The 22,000-nt window shown below is 40.9% G+C and overlaps 1 protein-coding gene across 1 annotated transcript in view; it reads left to right on the top strand.

The window, feature by feature from the left end:
• The window catches only part of ADCY8 (adenylate cyclase 8), a 140,300-nt gene that overhangs the window by 9,469 nt on the left and 108,831 nt on the right, over positions 1–22,000 (top strand). The window lies entirely within an intron of this gene.

The following is a 22,000-nucleotide window of genomic DNA, read 5'->3' as shown; positions in this document are numbered from 1 at the left end:
ATTGACTTCCGTCAGCCATACACGGTTTTTGTTGTTAAAAAATGAATACATTTAATGTAGAAGGAATGTGCATCTCATGTTGAGCTCTGTGCTGCCCAAAGTCAAAGTTAGGACACATTTCAGCATTCAGTCCATCCCTCTCCCCAAGCCTATATTAAGCCCTTCCAAATAGGGTGCCTGCATCCAACATGTGAGGTTGACACTAAGCTGAGTGGTATGGTTGACACACCTGAGGCACAGAATGCCATCCAGAGGGACCTGGACAAGCTCGAGAAGTGAGCCCATGTGAACCTGATGAGGTTCAACAAGGCCACATGCAAGGTCCTGCACCTTGGTTGGTGCAACCACCATATCAATACAGGCTGAGGGATGAAGGGATTGAGAGCAGCCCTGCAGAGAAGGACTTGGGGTTACTGGTGGATGAAAAATTGGACATGAGCCAGCAATGTGCACTTGCAGTCCAGTGGGCTGCATCAAAAGCAGCATGGCCAGCAGGTTGAGGGAGGTGATTCTACCCTTCTACTCTGTTCTGATGAGCACCCAGCTGGAGTCCTGCATCCAATCCTGGAGCCCTCAACACAGGAAAGACATGGACCTGCTGCAGATGCTTCAGGGGAGGCCACAAAAATTATCAGGAGGATGGAACACCTTTCCTATGAGGAGAGGCTGAGAGAGTTGGGGTTGTTCAGCCTGGAGAAGAAAAAGCTTCAGGGAGACCTTATTGTGGTCTTTCAGTACTTAAAAGGGGCCAATAAGAAAGACAAGGACAGACATTTTAACAGGGCTTGTTGCAACAGGACAAGGGGTAATGGTCATAAACTGAAAGAGAGGACATTCAGGTTAGACATGAAGAAGAAATTTTTGACAATGAGGGTGGTGAAACACTGGCTCAGGTTGCCCAGAGAGGTGGTAGATGCCCCATCCCTGGAGACATTCTAGGCCAGGCTGGACGGGGCTCTGAGCAACCTGATCTAGTTGAAGATGTCCCTGCTCATGGCAGGGAGGTTGCACAAGATAACCTCTGAAGGTCCCTGCCAACCCAAACTATTCTATGATTCTATGAAAAGCAAATCTATGATGACTCCTAAACTACATGCTGGAATTGTGGAGGGATGGTTGGTTGATCAAGGCCAGAACAGCACCTGGGACTGTTCTGGTGGTTTAGCAGCTTAAGTGATTGCATTCCAAAGACGTTCCTCAATGCTGTTTAGTGCACTGCAGGGATGCAGCCTCCCCGCCTGTCTACCCTCCTCTGAATTGCAATGAAGCGGCGTGGGAGGTGTATACTTGGTTTGCCTAATAAAGGTGCTAAGCACATATAGTAGCCTATACTTGAAGCATAAAGGGAGCAGTGTATCTCAAAATGGTTGGGGAGCTTTATAAGAGATTCTTCCAAGATCTGGAGGTCCTTCAGAGTAACTAGTGAAAATTGTTCTTTGAGACTTAGGTAGAATTTAATTCATGTGTATCTTGCCCAAGGATGTTACTGTAAAAATGGTTTTGACATTTCCAGAATGTAGCTAAATGCCACTCTGACTGATGCTATAATAGTTCCCATGTTCTCCCCAGTTCCTAGAGTAATAGCAGCTTGTTGACAGTAATGGTAAGAGAAGAAGAATTTATTGTATGTGTTTCATTTGTGCTAATGTAGTTGCTTTTGTCTGGTGTGTTTCATTAGCTACCTGAGAGGGCAGTAGAAATGGCAGAATCACAGAATCATAGAACCACAGAATGTCAGGGATTGGAAGGGACCTCAAAAGATCATCCAGTCCAATCCACCTGCCAGAGCAGGAACACCCAGATGAGGCTACACAGGAAAGTGTCCAGGCCGATTTTGAATGTCTCCAGAGAAGCAGATTCCACAACCTCCCTGGGCAGCCTGTTCCAGTGTCTGTCACCCTCACTGTGAAGAAGTTTCCTCTCAAATTTAAGTGGAACCTCTTGTGTTCCAGCTTGAACCCATTACCCCTTGTCTTGTCATTGGTTGTCACCAAGAAAAGCCTGGCTCTGTCGTCGTGACACTCACCCTTTATATATTTATAAACATTAATGGGGTCACCCCTCAGTCTCCTCTTCTCCAAGCTAAAGACTCAGCTCCCTCAGCCTTTCCTCATAAGGGAGATGCTCCACTCCCTTCATCATCTTCGTGGTCCTGCGCTGGACTCTCTCCAGCAGTTCCCTGTCCTTCTGGAACTGAGGGGCCCAGAACTGGACACAATATTCCAGATGCGGTCTCACCAGGGCAGAATAGAGGGGAAGGAGAACCTCTCTCGACCTACTAACCACCCCCCTTCTAATACACCCCAGGATGCCATTGGCCTTCTTGGCCACAAGGGCACAGTGCTGGCTCATGGTCATCCTGCTGTCCACCAGGACCCCCAGGTCCCTTTCCCCTACACTGCTCTCTAATAGGTCATTCCCCAACCTATACTGGAACCTGGGGTTGTTCCTGCCCAGATGCAAGACTCTACATTTTCCCTTGTTACATTTCATTAAACTTTTCCCTGCCCAACTCTCTAGCCTGTCCAGATCTCGCTGGATGGCAGCACAGCCCTCTGGCGTGTCAGCCACTCCTCCCAGCTTGGTGTCATCAGCAAACCTGCTGATGGTACACTCAATTCCCTCATCCAAGTCATTGAATATATTGAATAGTACTGGCCCCAGAACTGACCCTTGAGGCACTCCACTAGATACAGGCCTCTGGCCAGACTCTGCCCCATTGACCACAACTCTCTGGCTTCTTTCCTTCAGCCAATTCACAGTCCGCCTCACTACCCAATCGCCCAGACCACACTTCCTCAGTATAGCTGTGAGGATGCTGTGGGAGACGGTGTCAAATGCTTTACTGAAGTCAAGGTAGAACGCATCCACTACTCTGCCATCATCTATTCACCTCGTTATGTCCTCATAAAAGGCTATGAGATTGGTCAAGCACGACTTCCCCTTGGTGAAGCCATGTTGACTGCCCCTACACATGAAGTGTTCCATTTTCTATGTGATGGTACAGGATGATAGGGCCTCCAATAATCTTCTTAAATCTTAATAGTTCTTCATGCTGAGAAATGATTTTTCCAACTACTTATCACTTTCTTTCCTATAAAAATGTATTTGTGCCTCCTTATTCTTAAGGGATAGTTATGTACATTACCTGATGACAGACACTCCTCTTTGCTATTCTTCCACAGTAGAATATATATTGTAAGCATTCAGTTACTTCAAATCTCATCAACAATCAACATAATGAAATTTAAAAGCTTTAAAAAGGGGCTCTCAGAGGTAATGTGACTTTGGAGAAGGGTGAAAGAATGCATGTTAACATTATGCCAATTATTTTAAAGTCAAGATAAGCACTCATATGCCTAAAGATGGGCATAAGTTTAAGGTATTTGACAGTCTGAGGTCATAAAACTTAGTACAAAGATTGTTAAGGTAGCCATTCTTTCCTCTTCAAGCAGCTAACAAAGCTTTTGCTGGCCAGATTGCTTTCCACGGCACCAGAATACTCTAACTTCCTTATTGAATTCACAAATGGACTATCCAAGTGTCATTTATTAAAGAACTCTTTTGATGATATATAAAAAGGAAGAGTATTTGAGACCACTGCTGGTTTTCTTCTGCAACACAAGGCTTCTGTAATCAACATAGTTGATTTGTTTAAATCCAAAAGCAACCAACATAACTAATAAAATTTAATAATATCCCATATTCAAATTTCTAAAGGTTCAAACCACTTTATAGATTTACATATATTGGTATTAGACAGATACAAATACTCAGAAAGGCAATGCTGTGGAATTTCATGCTTTCTTCTTTTTTTTGTAACTTGCTTTCAGGTTCAGTAATTACATTTGCAAGTCAAAATAATATTTACTGTGTTCCTAACATCTGTGTATATCTAAAGGGAGTTTATAGGTGCAATTTAAAAATGCAAAATACACACACCATTAATTAAGAGACTTTTTTTTTTCTAATTACTATCACTAAAAACTCAAACTATAATCTGGAAATCAAACTGTCACCTTTTGGCTAACAGTGATATGGATTCAGCTGTTGCAGATTTGCAAAGAACTTACAAGGTGCTTAGTCAGAACTTAGTGGCCTTTATCAAATAATGACAATTGATGGAATCTCAGACAAAAGAAGAACATTCTAGAGCATCCAACAAATAAAGAATGGATCAAAAATCCAAATGATAAACACAAAGACCTTGTATGAGCCCTGTGGTCTACAAAACATGGAAGGATAGCTGGTCATAGCAATTATTTCCAGGATAGTCATCTGGCCTTAAGCCCATTTTTCAATTTGATCTAGGGACTTCAAAGTACAAGGAGGTAGCAAGTGAGATTATCAACACTCCACGAGCTAAAGGACTCCTTAAATAACTTAAATGGTTGTAAGAGTGTCTTGTTGGACTCTTTAAGTCCCACTAGCTCCCACCATCTCAATAGAGTTAAGCAACCTTACAGGGTGCATACAACACAAAACTGGGAGGAGTGGCTGGTACACTGGTTGATCATGCTGCTGATCAGAGAGACCTCAGAGAACTGGAGAAATGGGCTGACAGGAATGTCATGGAGTCCAGTAAAATGGAAATGTAAAGTCCTGTACCTGGGAAGGAGTTACTCCATGAACAAGGACAGACTGGCAGCTGCCTGGCTGGAAAGCAGCTCTGCAGAGAAGGCTTTAGGGGTCCTGGTGGACGCTAAATTGATTGTGAACCAGCAAAGTGAAGACCAACAGCATCCTGGGCTGCATTAGGCAGAACATTCCCAGCAGGCTGAAGAAGGTCATCCTCCTCCTCTGCTCAGCCCTAGTGAAACACATCTCAACTGCTGTGCCCAGTGCTGGGCTACCCAACACAGGAGACAAGAACATGCTGGAGTGAGTCCAGAGAAGGGCAATGAAAGGCCATCTGACAAATGAGGAAAGGCTGAGAGAGCTGAAACTGTTCAGCCTGGAGATGAGAAGGTTCAGGATGTGTGTGTGAGGGGGAAGTAATCTGATTAATATGTATAAATACATTACTGGGGTTAGTAAAGAAGACAGAGCCAAACTCTTCTCAGCGGTGCCTAATGACAGGATGAGAGTCAATGGGCATAAAATGAAACACACTAAGCTCCATTTAAACATAAAAATACTTTTTTTACTCTAGGAGGGACTGAACACTGTAACAGGTTGTTCATAGATGTTGTAGAGTTGTCATCCTTGCAAATATTCAAAATCTGACTGGACAAGACCCCAAACAACTTGCTTTAAGTGATCCTGCTTTGAGGAAGCAGATCTGACTGTGCAGTCTCCAGAAGTTCCTTCTAAACTCATTTATGCTGTGACTCGATGATAGCAGTACATATACTGTTTCAAGCAGACAAATCTGAAGATCTGCTGAGGACCTGAAGGGCAGAACTGACGTCTCTGAACCCAGCCTGAAGCAGACACACAACCAGAGCAGTGCACAGCTCCTGTGATCGCAGCGTCAAATCTGGCTTAAATGATGTGCCGTGCCTTCTGTGCTCACTTCAATCCGTTCCAGTCTTGAGTCCTACTGTGGGATTTAACTGCTGGTTTGTATCATAGAACCATTTAGTTTGGAAAAGACTCTCAAGATCATCGGGTCCAACTGCAAACCTAACGCTACCAAATCCACCACGTCATCATCTGACATGGCACATCACTTTGTTGTGAGAGTTGTTCTATGGGCTTATCACCATTATATGGTCCAAAGTTCAAGCAGCATCCTTGCTTTCCCCATCCCCATCTGGTAACATCAGGCAGTCCTGGAGCACGAGCTTACAGCAAACATCAGGCACACTCACAGTCCATACTCCTTTAGGGGAACAATTCTGTGAAATGTGCAATATGACAGGTGGAAGAGTTTGAAGAGTATCAGTAATAAATGTCCTTTCTTTCCACCAGCAAAAAGAGTTTCTCTACCAGTACCATTCATTCAGTTCCAGATAGTTAGATTGGTACATAAGTGCTAGGAGGTATCTGATATCCAGTGTGTGAACTGTGGTCTCACTATGGCTTTCTCAACAGGTCTAGCTGCCAAAGAAAGCTAGAGGCAGGTTTATCCTTAGGCAGCCTACCAATGCTAGGACAATATTTTGAGCAACCGACACTATCCTTCTTGTAAAAAAAACAGAAACTAATTTTCTCCCAACAAAGCACTGAAAATCTTTGAACATAACTGTTTTCAGTTGCAGTGGATCCTGCTCATTTTCACTGCTTCTTGTAGTGAGATCTTATAGTGGTGGGTTCCTTCCAACTCAGGACATTCTATGATTCTGTGACTTCTTGTGGACTTGACAGTGTTAGGTTAATGGTTGGCCTCGATGATCTTAAAGGTCTAGGGTAGAGGATTGCTCTAGATAAAAGGAAGCTGAATCATAGAATCATAGAATCATTTCAGTTGGAAGAGACCCTCAGGATCATCGAGTCCAATCATAACCTAACCTACATCTAGCACTAAACCATGTCCATAAGAACCTTGTCTAAATGCCTTTTAAACACCTGCAGGGATGGTGACTCCACTGCTTCCCTGGGCAGCCTGTTCCAGTGCCTGACAACCCTTTTCATGAAGAATTTTTTCCTAATGTCCAATCTAAACCTCCCCTGGTGCAACTTGAGGCCATTTACCCTTTTCCTATCATTTGCTACTTTGGAGAAGAGACCGACACCCTTCATGCTACAACCTCCTTTCAGATAGCTGTAGAGAGCAATAAGGTCTCCCCTCAGCCTCCTTTTCTCCAGGCTGAACAGCCCCAGTTCCATCAGCTGCTCCTCATCAGACTTGAGCTCCAGGCCCCTCAACAGCTTCATTGCCCTCCTCTGAACTCTCTCCAGCACCTCAATGTCTTTCCTGTAGTGAGGAGCCCAAAACTAAACACAGGATTCAAGATGTGGCGTCACCAGTGCCGAGTACAGTGGCACGATCTCTTCTCTGTTCCTGCTGGCCACACTATTCCTGATACAAGCCAGGATGCTGTTGGCCTTTTTGGCCACCTGGGCACACTGCTGGCTCATGTTCAGCTGGCTGTCAATCAACACCCCCAGATCCCTCTCTACCAGGCACTTTCCAGCCACTCTTCCCCGAGCCTGTAGCGCTGCCTGGGGTTGTTGTGACCCAAGTGCAGGACCCGGCACTTGGCCTTGTTAAATCTCATACAATTGGCTTCAGCCCAACAATCCAGCCAGTTCAGATCCCTCTGTATGGCCTTCCTACCCTCCAGCAGACCAGCACTCCCACCCAATTCAGTGTCATCTGCAAACTTACTGAGGGTGCACTCAATCCCCTCATCCAGATCATTGATAAAGAGATTAAAAAGAACTGGCCCCAATACTGTACCCTGGGGACACCACTCCTGACTGGCCGCCAAACTGGATTTGACTCCATTCACCACAACTCTTTGGGCCCGGCCATCCTACCAGTTCTTTATCCATTGCAGAGTTCACCCATCCAGGCCATGAGCTGCCAGAGTGAAGGGAGACTGAAGGGAGACTGTGACAGCCTTCAAATATGGAAGGGGTTGCTACAGAAAGGAAGAAATCAACTGTTCTTTGTTTCATCTATAGCTATCAAGAGATCAGGAGCTTAGGTTATTATAAGGAATATTTACATTAGATAGCAGGAGAAACCTGGTAACAATAGCCTACCAACTATAACTTAAATAACATCATTTTTCTTGGGTGATTTTACCCTGAGGCATGATCAAACAGTTTGGAGAGGCATTTTTTTAGGAGTGATTTAAAAATATCCAGGACCTGGAGCATGGGTTAAATGACCTGTCAAGGTCCTTTCATACCCTACTTTCTATAATTAAATGACATTGGCTCCTAATTCTGGCTATGATGCAAAGTGTTCTCAACCCCTATTTTCCAAAGAAGCAAACAATTTTATATTTCTAATGACTGGTACACTGAGGCTGATGGGTTAGTCTGAAATAGCTTCATTTATGTAGCCTTAAACATCACAGGTTCAAGGATTTATATTTGTGGTTTGCTAAGGACATCTCGTATGAACCATTACCCAATAATATTGTCGATGGTGAAAGAAAATAAAAGAATCTAATTGTCTCTTCCAAGAGGCTAACAACTTGTGAAAGGACTGTATTGTTAATAAAGTCCTGCTGGAGGCAAAGAAACAGTAAAGAGTGAATCTGCTGAGTAAGGAGGGGCCATTTTTACCCACTGGAAAATACTTTTCAGGTCATCATCAGTCCATTTTCTTTGACCTTCAATCTTCTGCCTTTTATGTTGTAAATCTGGTCGGATTTGCTTTATTTATAAACATATATAAATATATGTATTATATATATATAAATATATTCAGATCATCATCTTTATTGTATATTCTGTTTATTATATACATGTGTGATGCATATGCCACCTAATTAAAAAGAACAAGGATTTACCTGATTATATATAATAAGAATTTACCTGTCCCTGCTCTAAGCAAAGTATGAAAGTACCTGTGTACATTAAAAGAAGCGGATATTGTCTCTGAAATCTGTGGGACTATAGCTGGCTTTAGAACTATTCTTAGATATATAGTACACATTAAAATAATGGAAACAATATGGGCATACAGTGCCATAAGTAATTGTAGTGATTACTTCATGCTTATTGAGTAGCCGGAACATTATTGGGAGATAGAAGGATCCTGGCTCTTCCTTTGCATTCACATCAAGCCTACACAGTGGGAAGCCTCATGTGATAGTTTGTGTCTTGCAAAGTTTCTGCATGGGTAACACCCACAATGGGTCCATTAGATCTCAGACTGCTTTGTGTCACTGGAGTAGCAAAGCACCTTTCCTAGGGCTGAGCATCCTACTCTGCCAGAAAGGAAGGAATTGGGCTTTTACTTTTGAACAGACATAAAATGTTCCCTTCCTTCTCCAATAAAGAAAAAGGCCTTAGCAGCACATGATTGTAATTCAGGGAACAGGGTGGCTAATGTTCTCTTCAAGGGCAATAAACTCTGAGCTTGCTAGGATATTTTAGTCATGTTTTGCATGTTGTGAAGGGTAATTCAGTCTTTCAGCAAAACGCCTTTATTTCCAGACTACAAAATAAGTATCAGCAGTTCAGGGCAATTATACAGAAAACTTTAATGAAAGATTTTTAGACAACCATTTCTACTCCTGCCAGATACAGGAATGTCTTTGAAAGATGCATACTTTGTGAATTCATGCTGAGTTTTCTGTTCAGAGTAGACAATGGTATAAAACACACATATGAAATACAGATTCTTGTCTTCTTAATGAAAGTAAGGAGGTAGGTAGAGGTAGGTCATCCTGAGGTTTTTTATTATTATAATCATTTTGAATTTACTCACATTGACAGTTTTTGGACTAGGATACGTTTTTGCAGGAATGTCTGGATGATGCCAGCCAAATCCAGTGGTATTGCTGTGTTCCCACGAGCCCTGGACTGGACTGGCTGCTGAGCTACCACCTCTCACAATTACAAGTCCTGCAGATCAGCGATGTCTGCACTTGTGGTCCAGCAAAGACGTTTTTTTGAATACAGAGGTCAGCAGGAGCCTCCATCTCCCAGAGGAGTGATTTTCCAACTCTGGGCGGTAATGACTCTTCTGTTTCAGTTTCCAGTTGAACTCAGTGGAAATGAGGAGTTGAGAGTTACCAAAGGCTGCCCACATGCTACAGGTGTCCTCTGAATCCTAAATATCTCTAGGCAACCACATTTTCTCTTCCGGATGCCACCAGAGTTGTATGAGCGTTAGAAAGGCGTTTGCACACATACAAGGCTGAGCTGCTCAGAAATGCAGTGGTTGCACCTCTTTGCTGCTAACTAGAGGAAGAGAAAAAAATGTGGTTTGGGTTTTTTTTAGCATCTGTTGAGAACTGAAAATTTTAAAACAAACACACATTTTGGCTTTCATTAAAGAATCTTGTTAAGATAGCCCTTCATAAAACTTTTTGGGTTATCTAAATTTGTCTTGTCTTTCTCCAGATATTGCTCCCAAATTTATATATTTTTTAATACCATCTTGTGAAGCATTTCCTCTGTTGGGTTTTCCTTTTTTATTAATATTTTTCTCCTTAAAAAAATAACAGGTGTGACTTAGAGTTTTTCTCTTTTTTATAGACTCTTTGTGGAAATAATACATAGGAACATGTTAGAAGGCAAGAAAGAAGGCCAGAATGCATGACAAAGTTATCTATGATACAACTACATTGTGTGCTTATTGCAAGGTTATGTTAGTTTTATGTTCACATAATTGAGTTGAGTTTGACAAATGGATATGGATGGTTGTGAGGAGGGCAACATAAAGAAGTCATTTGAGCTTGTTCTTGTTTTTACCCAGAATTTAATATAGGTTACACATGTGGTTACTGTACAGTGTCAGCTATCAGATGTCAACTTGATGTCTACAACTAGCATGTTTCAAGTGTTGTCTGTAGACACAATTTTAATTGCTTTCAGCACTGCCCTATCTGAACAAAGAGAAAATAATTTGAACAGTGGGGCCTGGCCATGGCCTTTTTTTTTTCCTCAAAGAACAGAAAATCTAATGTTTTTGCAGTTTGAAACTTTTATGTGCACTTCGGAAAGGGTGTATCTGGCCAACGCTGATTGGCTGGGTGGCAGAATTTACATTCTATGAACAAATTTCATCCTTCTAGGGGAAAAAATAGTTCAAATTTTTATCAAGAAGAAGACAGAAGTGATTCCCTGGGATATCTGAAATGCTTTGTTTCACTTGTGTTCTAGTAGCTGACAAAGAGAAATTGTTGGAGGAAACTGCTTAAAAAGCCATAAGAGTCAGCAGACATATCTCCATCAAACAGAACAGGCTTTGGATGAAGCATTAAACACTAGAAAATGTTTTACCCTGTCATTAACTGTGTCCTTTCTCCTTGAGCCCTTTCATGAATTTAACTATTAACGCTGTCTGGTTCCAAAAAAATCAACCAATCAAGCAGGAGAGCTGCTAAAACAGCTTGTCTTTGGTTTTCTTTTTTAAGGCTCAGAAACAATGATCTCTCCACTGCCTGAAATTCCAGCAAGAAATCCACTATGTTGGCTAATTCTTGACTTATTATGGCACGTTCTTTGTGCCACAAAGCACAGCATTGTCAGCCATGGTATTCATAGCTCAGCATGTCCAAGGCCACACACAATTTCTTTTGAAGAACACTCATCTGCTGAGTGCTCCAAAGAGAGCAATGTTTATGTATCATGACTGCTGCTAAATTGATCTCAATAGGATATACATGAACTAAATTCTCACTGAGACCAAACATTGCTTGGCTCAAGCAAATTTCCCTTCGAAGCCATGAGTGTCTGTGTGAGCAGGTTAAGACTGAGTGGGTGCCTTTAAACAACCTGAACTGCAAAAGTACGGGCAGCATTCATGCCTGTGCGTTGCATCAAACCTTCTATGAACTGAAACACAGCTATGCTGATGTAAAAAATCTGAGGGCTTCGGTTGTTATTTTATGCCCATCAAGATTTAATACTCTCCAGCAGCTCTCACTGGTATCAACAAGATTCATTACTCAACATCAGAGAAAGAAGTCGTTTTGTCTTGTACCATTTATTTAATATTCCATGAACAGTCCAGTTTCATTTTCTCATGCTTACACAAGCAGTGAAAACAAAGGCATGACTTTTATTGTCAGGCAAAGAGAATTTGGCCCATGGTAAATAACAGGGTTTGATGTTAATCCCATCCTTGTTTTATACCAGAATAAGCCACTGCCTTCAAAGGAGTTAGTCCTAGGTCACACCAGTGCCAACGCAGAATGAATCCTGTGCTATATGTCTCCTCTGCTAGTGAAGTGGCAGAAGAAACTTAATCCTTCATTATTTGTCTGTGGTGTTTTCTGCCTGCCAAAGGACTGAGTCAAATTTTTTCCCACAGCACTCTCTGTACTTTTGATGCCAGTCTGACTTCTTCTAGCTCACCACACTGAAGCATCCACCGTGACTAATAGCAAAACAACACCCACAGGTTTCACAAAGGAAAATGTTTGTCCTCGCCTAACTCTCTGAGATAAAGTTTTAATCCAGCTGGTCTGGAATGTTGTAACCTCCCATGGCTTTCTTCTGGTACATTTCCATTTGCTCCCAAGTCCCTTCCCTATTTTCTCTCCAGGATAGTTCCTAAATGAGAGTTTAAAAATTTGAGATAAATCAGACTTAAAGAGAATATTGAGTAACGTTAGATAGTTATCAATAAAAATCCAGTTTAACCTTGGAAAAGACTTATTCATGTCTTCCACTGTGCCTAATCTATGTTCAGCTCAGCTTTGAGGACAAAGGCTCCTGGACCCTATTACCCCATCCCCAACCATCTATATCTTCATGGGCTCGCTATTTCCTGTGGTCTCCCAAGGTCTTATCAGCAGTGGCTTTCAGTGTGGTTAAAAATGCCTGAAATTCTGCGTACTCTGAATTCAGACTACAATCCACTACATCTATGATGCCCAAGATTTCTCCAAAGTACAGGCAGGCCTCAGGTGCTATGATCTGCCATGTTTACAACACAGTGCTAGCATCAGGGATAGACAAGACAGTAGGTGTTCAGGTTTTTTGCTGATTTTTTAAAAAAATATTTTGCTAGAAAAGAGCTCTAAAAATGTCATTGTTGAGTTCTGTCTTTTCTTGATTTTCAGGGGATCATCATAGCCAACAATAAAATGAGAAACTGAGGGAAAAATAAACACAGGGAATATTAAATTGCTTCCACTGAAGTTTTCAGGTCACTTTTCCAAAAATAATTTAAAATAGAAGCAGAGCAGACATAATGGGAAATTTGGAGAGAGGAGATATTTTTCCTTTTTATTTCTGGGCTAGCAAACTCCCAGCCTGATGTGGGATCTGTAAGTCTGCTCTTGTGGTCTCACACTTTAATCAGTTGTAGATTCAATGGGCAAACTCTGTCTCTAATGACATCTGTGCAAAATGACAGCCACTTACAGGTGCAACTGTGGGAAAAATGTAGCCTTGCCATTGGTCTTTAGTTAAAAATGCTGATAATAAAGCATAGAGCCTTTGTTCCCAGCACCATTTTGGCTTTTTTTTTTTTTTTTTTTTTTTTGTGATTAGTTTAAAAAAAGAACAGCTGTGGCAGGTGGTTTGTTTGCCAGCAGGTGTAACAGATAAAGACTAACAGCTGATCAGCAGAGCTTCCTATCAGAGTAGATGCAGGCTTTGAAGGACAAGGGTTGTTTGGAAAAGGACACTCAATGCTATGATATCTCTTGTCTATTTTTCATTGCCAGTATTTTCTGTAGTATTTCAATTAAATCAATTTACTTTCTAATAGATATTACTCTTATTCTCAAGTGAACTGGAGTGGCTTTCATAAGACTGTCTTTATTTCTTGATAAAAAATCCAAGAGTGATTTAAGATTATTATGTTTTGCTATTACTTTCTTTTTCCATCGCAATAACAAAGAGGAAAAAGTGATTTGCAAAATCTTGCTTCTTTCCTCCATCTATGGCCACAGCCTGATAATTCAGAGGAAAACACACATCACTGGGCCTAGCATAGCTAGGAAGAAAAGTTTAAAGCTTCTATTGTGCAGGCTGCTGTTGTAACTCTGCAGAATGCACCAAAGCAGGGTCATGTGTACACAAATCACAACGATTGCCAATTCAGTGGGGAAGAGACATGGAGTACGTACTGCAAGTAATTGCTGGGATATGCATACATTTGATCAGATGAAAACAGCAATGAAGAGTGTCAGAAAAGATTAATTGCTGTTAGGCCTACAAACATAATTATTGCTTGCTCAGTTTTGACATCCTACTTTGGATAAGAGCCGTTATCTAGAGCAATAAAAACAGCTGTGCACAACAGCACCCCAAACTCATTTAGCAGAAATGCAGACTACCTAATTCTGTTTTCCTTAAAATGTAGTTAAACTCTTCCCAATGCTGCATAGCAGCTTTGTCTAATCTTTTTTTTATTTCGTACCATTACTCCTAATCAGTTGTATAATCTATGAAGGGGAGTACTAGGAGTTGTTCTGCCTTGGCTGTGTTGCATTGACTTAGGAAGAACTACTGAGATAATTTGAGGAAAATTTCCAAAAGTGACTTTCAGTTTGGAGATCCTAATTTTACGGTGTCCAGGCTCAGCAATGCTCTCAGACATTTCCAGACTGGATGTCAGATAGAAGGTTTTGTCACTGAAAAGTTATTTATGATGTCTGGTGCCTGATCCCCAAACACTGGTACATCTGTATTGGGAGACAGTTATTTACAATTCAGACATAAATGTATGTAATGTAAGTGGAAAAGTTAGTATTTGGTAAGGGTTGCTTCAAACAAAACCCCAGAAATTATTTTTAATTCTTAATATCTAGGATGTTGTGAGTGTGGTTCCCTGTTTCAGATTATTTTGTTATAAATATTTGTTTAGTTGCTTTAACTTTTATTAGGAGTAACTTGTTTCTCTAGTGGCTTTAGATGGAATGTGCCCTCTATTGAACATAATTACTTTGATATTTGTTTTGAACAGTTAATGTGCAGCTTGTAGGGGAGTTCAGTCTCCACATATGAAAGTGTAGGGAATATTCCAATGTCAGACTGAGCTTCATGAGTCTGAAATATGGAAGTACAGAAAGGGAAATTCCACAGCTGCTTTACACTCTCTTGAGAGCAGTGAGCATCATTTCAGCCCTTTCCTAACCTACCCTGATTGCCATGGGCTGCTTCCAGCGTGTTGTCTTTTGCACAGGCTTTTGTGCTGTGCCTTGTTTTTTGTTGATTTTTGTGGGTTGTTGCAGGATGCACTCCTGATTTGACAGAACAGGTAATTTAAAATAATTCTGTAGAACATGCTCTATGATTTCAAGGTTACATATATTTGGAGAAGAAAATAGAGATTCTTGTCTGAGCCTTTCACATTTACCTAAACACACCAAATGAGATGAAGTTTTTGGACAATAAAACGATGACATCTGGAATGTCTGGCTTTAGATGTCTCCTTGTAATTACCCTGCAATGCAGATGTCTCAGAGTACAGGCAGAAGGTACACAACCAGCACACAGAAAACACTGAATAGGGAAGGTTATTCGTGTCAAAGGATAAGATTATTCATTCTAAATAGGAATATTTCAGGTACCCGTAATAGCATCCTGTGTGCAAAATGATGACAAAAGAGCACAGTGCTGCTGAGTGAACAGGAGAAGTGATCACCAGATTTTGTGGTGTAGTTCAGGATCAGTTCCTAGATGAGGGTCAGAGGGTTCAGCAGAGTGCCCTGTAACCGTGGAAAACAGTTACTAAAAATTGAAGATCATTTACCCGTCTCTGTCCATTTGCCTGTATGCATGAGCTATGACCCACTGCTGACATTGTCCCACACATGCCTAGTCGTTTTAACATCTATAAAAAGAAAAGCACCAAAAAGGATTAACCAAAGTCCCAGAATAGATTTTTTAAAATAAAGATTGTCTGAATCCTAAATTTTAGACAAACTCAAAGGGAGTTAGAGGAGATTTGCTGAAAAATATTTGCCATTTGGGGCTCCTTGATGGCACTAGCAGCGTTATATATTTGCTTGACTGCCTCTATGCATCACTCAAGCTATGTCAGCCCTTATTTGACTGATATGACATGATTTATCTGAAAGATCTCTTGTATCACACCATCTTGCAAGACTATTGCCATAGTTGATAGCTGACTTACCAAATTGCATGGTTTGAGCTACCTATGAACAACTTAATCAAACAACCAATTTTCTGTGTTTCTAATGGATTCAATGAAAGAGCAAGAAGGGGACAGCTATTCTTCTAAAAGCAAATTAAACTCTTGTTCTGAATATTAAAGATAAACATTTCTGAAATCTATATTGACCTAGAGCAATTGATTTTATGTAAAAGTGTCATTGTTCAGAGGGAAAATGGTCTTCGTTTTCTAAATCATTAGCAGTTCAGAAGCAATAGGTATGTTAGGATATTCTGCAATATTATGGAGAAAACTGTGTCTGACACCAGTTACTCTCTTTGAGGGTAATTAATAATTCCTTGGGGGTACATCCTGTGTTTTGATAGGGTCAACCTGCCTTGCAGGCTGCAGATTTCATGCACATTAAGTAACATGTTAGACTGTGTCCCTAAGTACATAGTGAATTCCTCTAATGCCTACTATGGATGCATTAAGACCAGGTTTCTTAAAAGATCTCATCTCTCCTACGGGCATAAATAAGATCCAAGTTTTTGAAGAATCAGCCAGTGTTCCCATGGGAGCTGTGCACAGCTGAACCACAAAATTTGGTTCTAAACACAAAATCGGGAGGTGAAACTGATGCAAATGGCTCCTTTCACATTTAGTAAATCAGGGGTGGGTGCTGTAAAGCACTACTCTTAGCCATCATAATCTGTACTTGACTAAATTTACCACAAATGAACAATATACCTGTCTCCATCCCTACCTTCTCAGATGTACGCTATATTCCTGTCTTTTGATAAGCTATTTATATGTAGAAGAGATAAAACAGTTAGCGCTTGATCCAGCTATGAGTAAGAGCTAAAGAGCCATTTTACATATACATTCGACAATACAGAGGATTAGGGACAGATAAGCTTTCTGGAAAGTCATGGCAGCAGTTTGAGCATCTTTGTGTGACAGGTTGCTTTCCAACAAATGTTAATGAAGAAGCGCTCACAATTTAAAACAAACAAAAAAACCTCTATCGTGACCATTGGCATTTAACGGTTAGAGCCAGGACAAGTTAGAAGGAGTGAATGTGGGGAATAAAAAAACTCCTTACAAGGTGATTTAACAATAAGGCAGCGATGATTTCAGTTTAATGAGTTGGCAGCAGTGCCAACTATGAATGTTCACGTGCTTCCTCTCCCTGTGGAGGCTGTGCTGTGAACTCAATCAGACAACTACTCTAGATAGGAAAATCACTGCCAGCACCAAATGTTTGTTTTTTTAAGTTGGCCAAGTTCCGTGATATAGTTCACAGTATGGTCCCACAAATAATTGATCTGGCATGACAAAGGGGAAGCTGTGCTGAGGGATCAAGGTGGGCAAGAGGCAGTACAGAGATACAGGTATGTAATTGTTTCGCTGCCAGGAGCTTTGATTCATAAAATCATGGTCTCAGCTGGAGACAGAGGCTTTTTGTAGCCCAGCAGTGAGAGAATGGTAGAGTCTGTGCTGCCAGATGTTCCTATTCTATACAAAGCCTCAAATCCCCACACTTCTCATACAACTCTCAGTTCATTCCTGGTGATAAGTTCTTATAAAAACATAAGTTATTTTTCTTCGAAGTAACCTAAGCAAGGGGGTGATGGAGAAGGGAGAGAGGGCAATGGGATTTCTGAGACTTTTTAGTTACAAAAAACAACATTGTGGTGAGCTTCTATTTTTAGTTCAAAAACTAATGATGAATCAAAATGCTTCTCCAAACCTAATTACCCAATAATAATTACCATAGCAACCAGTTCTTCATGTGGCACATGCTGAAAACACTCTTAAAGAAGCATAACGTCTTTACTTTCCCAGTTTTCCCAAAACCAGAGAAGAACTACTCTAATCCACTGTTGAAGCCAAACCAAAATTAGAAAGCAAAATATGAAAATAATAAAATTATTTCCCGCAGATTCATTTCAGGAATTAATGAAATTCCTGCTCTTTAGGACTGATCTGCTTTGAGAATGTCCATCTGCAGATTACATTGGAAACCACTTCTCTACTTTTCAGATGTGTTTTGGCAAGGTCAGCCCCAGCACTGCTCTGTTTCTGCACAGCAGAACAAAATTACCTGCTGAACAGGATAATAAGTTTTATTTCTGCAGAGCACCCTAGGGTTTCTTTCTGTTCTTGAGGTGGTAACACACAAGCTCAGTGTCCTCCTGGTTTTCAAAATTGTTTCTAAACTTTTTCATCTTTCTCTCCTCCACCTCCACTGTGCTTTCCATGTGAATATATGATACATTGTTCAACTATTCATGACAGAGATTGTCTGTGGCAGTTACTACCTTTTAGGACTAGCTATCAATCAACGTATTTCCAATATGTTGGGTTTGCTGAATGTTCCCAAGTATTCACTTTTCCTCAGGTTATGGGTTCTTCGGAAGTGAAGAACTTACATTCCTATGCTGTGCATACTTTGATTGATACTTCTTCCTGACCAGCTGTGTCCAGTGCCTTTTAATTGTTTCTTTGTCTAAGATCTGGTGGTCCTCAAATCCACTCAAAATATTATTTTGGTTTCAGCTGTCTGGGCAAAGCCTTTTTTATATGAGTGACAGATAAAAATGAAATTATTTGAATCAATGTGTACTGTCAAATTAAAACTTGGCTTTCTTGTCTGACCTACGCATCCTCTCCTTTCATTGCTGTTGGTTTTGCCTAGTTTTCACAACGATTTTACAAAGGGCTCCAACTTGCCTGCATGACAAGCACTTTCTAACTGTAAATTTATTTGACAAATGATTTCTCTGTGAACCAAGCTCTTAATTGCCTCCTATGAGAAATATGGAAAGCAGAGTTTTGGAGCAAAAAATTTAACAGCTGCTTCTAGCTACCTGCATGATCTTGTCAAGTAACTTTCTTTAGCTCTGTTTATCCTATTATGTGATTATGTGCAACTGCAGGTTCAATGGGGACAGTGCTGATCCTGTTACACAGATATTCCCAAGCAGGATGGTGATGGGTACTTTCTTGTTTGCATTTTTAAAATATTCGAGAAGCAGACCTCCACAAAGCCCTATTCAATATCAAAACATATCACTCATGGCTTTTTAAGATCACTTGCTGTCTCTGCTATGGTTGCTTATTTGAGTGTTGTGCAAGGTACAAATAGACTAAAAAGATCATAAATGTTGTGAAAAGATTTTCTTTTTTTCACTTTATACCTCAGCTTTCTTACTGTGTAAGCATTGATTATCTTCAGTCAAAAAGACATGAAACTCTGTATGTCATATAAAATCAGTCTTCCCTACCTTGTGCCCTTAAGAGGGAGTAGAAAAACCTGCAAGACTTCTGGAATTGGCCACAGTAAGCACTAGGAAAAAGGAGTGGCAATGAGAGACTCAAGTATTATCTGTCTTTTTTAATTCTTTTATTAACAACAGCCATAGATTAATACCATTGCAAGGCATAGTGCTTTACTCTTCAGATTGGTTTCAATCAGACTACTATGTGTAAGAAAAGCAGATTCTGCCTCTGAGTAAGCTGTTGGTTTACCTGTTATATGTTTTCCATAATTCCCTTTGTCCAAATCAAATTACCTGCTCATGAAATCTAATTGAAGGCCAAATTCTACTGCATTTTCTCTAAGGAGATCTGCTGAAGTGATTGGCACTAGTCCTGAGTATCAGCATAGATGGGTGACTGAACTGGGTTCATGAGGAACTTGCAATTGAATTTACAAGAAACTGACAGCATCCTGCCACTACTTTCACTGCTGAAATGCACATTTCAAATGTTGTGAAAGGCTTTTTCTTTTTTTCACTTTATACTCTGGCTTTCCTAGTGCGTGATCATTGGTTATCTTCACATCAGTCAAAAAGGTACGAAACGTTGACTCTTCCGGCCACCCACAGCTGACTTCAGTTGTCCTGCTGAACAATGGTAATACTGAACTGGTCTTATCTCATGTCAGCTCATCACACGCCTCTTAGTAGCCTGCACCAGAAAGGAGTTATCTCATGGGCTGAATTACTGCATTCTCTGTTTCATCTTGGAACAATGGCAAAAAGTCTCTGGGGGAAGCTGGATGGTCCGGGGCAATGTGTCTCCAGTGAAACAGAGTAAAGTAGATAACAAGGGAAAAGCAGAGGTGGAACAGGGACAAACGCAGTGAGACTAAATAGTCTCAAATTCCTCCCTTTTAAAAAAATAAAAAATGAGAGGAGTAATCCTGTAAGTCAGTAAAATCAGGAATGGCAAGCAGAAGATGAGTTGGGAATGATTAGTCACTGATTCCCATATCATAAGCACGATGTGGCATTCAAGGAAATTATAAGACTGTGAATTAAAGCAAACAAAATAAACATTTTTTATCACACAGTGCCTACTTAAATTGCAGAAATCTCTCATGGTATGCCATAAGGGTCAAAAGTACAATTAACTTCAGAAAGGTGTCAGAAAAGGTTAAGCAGATGGAGTATGCCATTTCCAGCTCAGAGGTGCTGTAAACAACAGGATCCTGGAAGTCAGGAAGATGCAAGGATCATGCTAATCATACCCTATTTCTCACGAGCTTTGCCTAGACATCTATTACTGACAAAGGTTAAACAAAACTTCAGCCGAAGATAGGATATGCATTCTTATTTAATCATGGCATATAAATTGTAAATGAATTCCCTGTACTGTTGTAGAACAATACTCCAGATTCAGAAATACGGGAATATATGAAGCTGAAGTTTCTGCCAGATGCATTTGGTTTGATATCAAATCTCACTCTTAAACCCATGTGAATGTGAGGAGTAAGACCTGCAGATCTGAGGCACAGCAAAACTATAAGATTAGGGAATTTTTCTAAACATTTTCTCTCTTAGGACAAAAAACACTTTGATTTTAGGGAGACTGATTATACAAAAATGGAACCTCTAGCCCACAGTGTTATGCAACTACAAATTTCTGGAGTGTTCAAGACTGTTTTGACAAAATATATCTGGATGCTTGCTTTTTTCTAGTACTCTACTGTTTTATCCTTCTACTCCTACCTGAGCACTCTCTGTTGTCTGCTCTCAGAAATAGGATCCTGAATGATGAACACTCTATCTGTCCTGGGGTGGCTGTTCTGATGTTTTTATGATGCTATAGGTATCACCTATAGCATTATGGTCCACAGCTGGCAAAGCCTGGGCAGCTTTGCTGGGCAGGTGATGTGGCTGCAGGGTAATGTAGCCCTCTCCTGCTCCATGGCTGGTCTGCCACTAGGAGAGAGATGTGATCCTGCAAGACAGGGTGCACTCAGTGGGACCTCATCACCAGGGTGTATGTGACAGGACCTTGGCGGAAAGACAGGGAGTTGGAGTTTGCAGACTTTCAGATGATTCACTGCACCCCGATGGCTTCCCTAGCTAAGGTAGGAGTCAAAGCCATTTGGCCCTAAATGTTGCAGTTGAGGAATATTAGTGACTTCTGAACTTACTTTTCACTCTTGACCTTCTCACAAGTTAAAAGAGTGAATGATTTGATATGTCCAAAGAAGAGCAACAAAGCTGGTGAAGGGTCTGGAGCTCAAGTCTGATGAGGAACGGCTGAGGGAACTGAGGCTGTTTAGCCTGGAAAAACAGAGGCTGAGCGGAGACCTTACTGCTGTCTGCAAGTACCTGAAAGGAGGTTGTAGCGAGTTGGGTCTCAGTCTCTTCTCTCAAGTAACAAGTGACAGGACAAGAGGAAATGGACTCAAGTTCCACCAGGGAAGGTTTAGCTTGGATATTAGGAAACATTTCTTCACCAAAGTAGTTGTCAGGCATTGGAACAGGCTTGCCCAGTGAAGCAGTTGAGTCACCATCCCTGGAGGTGATTAAAAGACATGTAGATGTGATGCTTAGGGTTATGGTTTGGTGGTGGACTTGGCAGTGTTAGGCTTACGATTGGACTTTTTATGGTTGGACTTGACGATTTTAAAGGTCTTTTCCAACCTAAATTATGCTATGATTTTAAGTAGGAACTGACAGAAGTTCACATTAATTTGTAACATACAGGAGATATGAGGTGTTGGATAAAGGTGCTGAAATTGCTGGCCTGTGTTGTGTTTCTAGTGAATGCAAATATTATATATTTCTTACTCGGTTTCCCAAACAATCCTCACTTCAATAGTGTTGATGTTCTCTGCCTTATAAATGTGCAGATCATAAAGAGGTATCAATGAAAGGCAAAAAAGTGACTGGAATTTACAGTGTCCAAGGATCCACTCCCATTTGCTCTTTTAAGTTCATATTGCAAAGGAAGAAGATGTGACGCACTTTGTACAAGGAAAAAGAGTGCAGCTCTTATGTAGACATTAGTGAAGAAAAGGTCTGTGTACACAGGCACAGGCTGTGCAAGTAT

This window comes from Caloenas nicobarica, chromosome 2 (genome assembly GCF_036013445.1).
Source record: "Caloenas nicobarica isolate bCalNic1 chromosome 2, bCalNic1.hap1, whole genome shotgun sequence".
In the NCBI taxonomy this organism is placed as follows: domain Eukaryota; kingdom Metazoa; phylum Chordata; class Aves; order Columbiformes; family Columbidae; genus Caloenas; species Caloenas nicobarica.
Note: the sequence above shows the minus strand (reverse complement) of the source record. Positions and strands in the feature narration are given on the sequence as shown.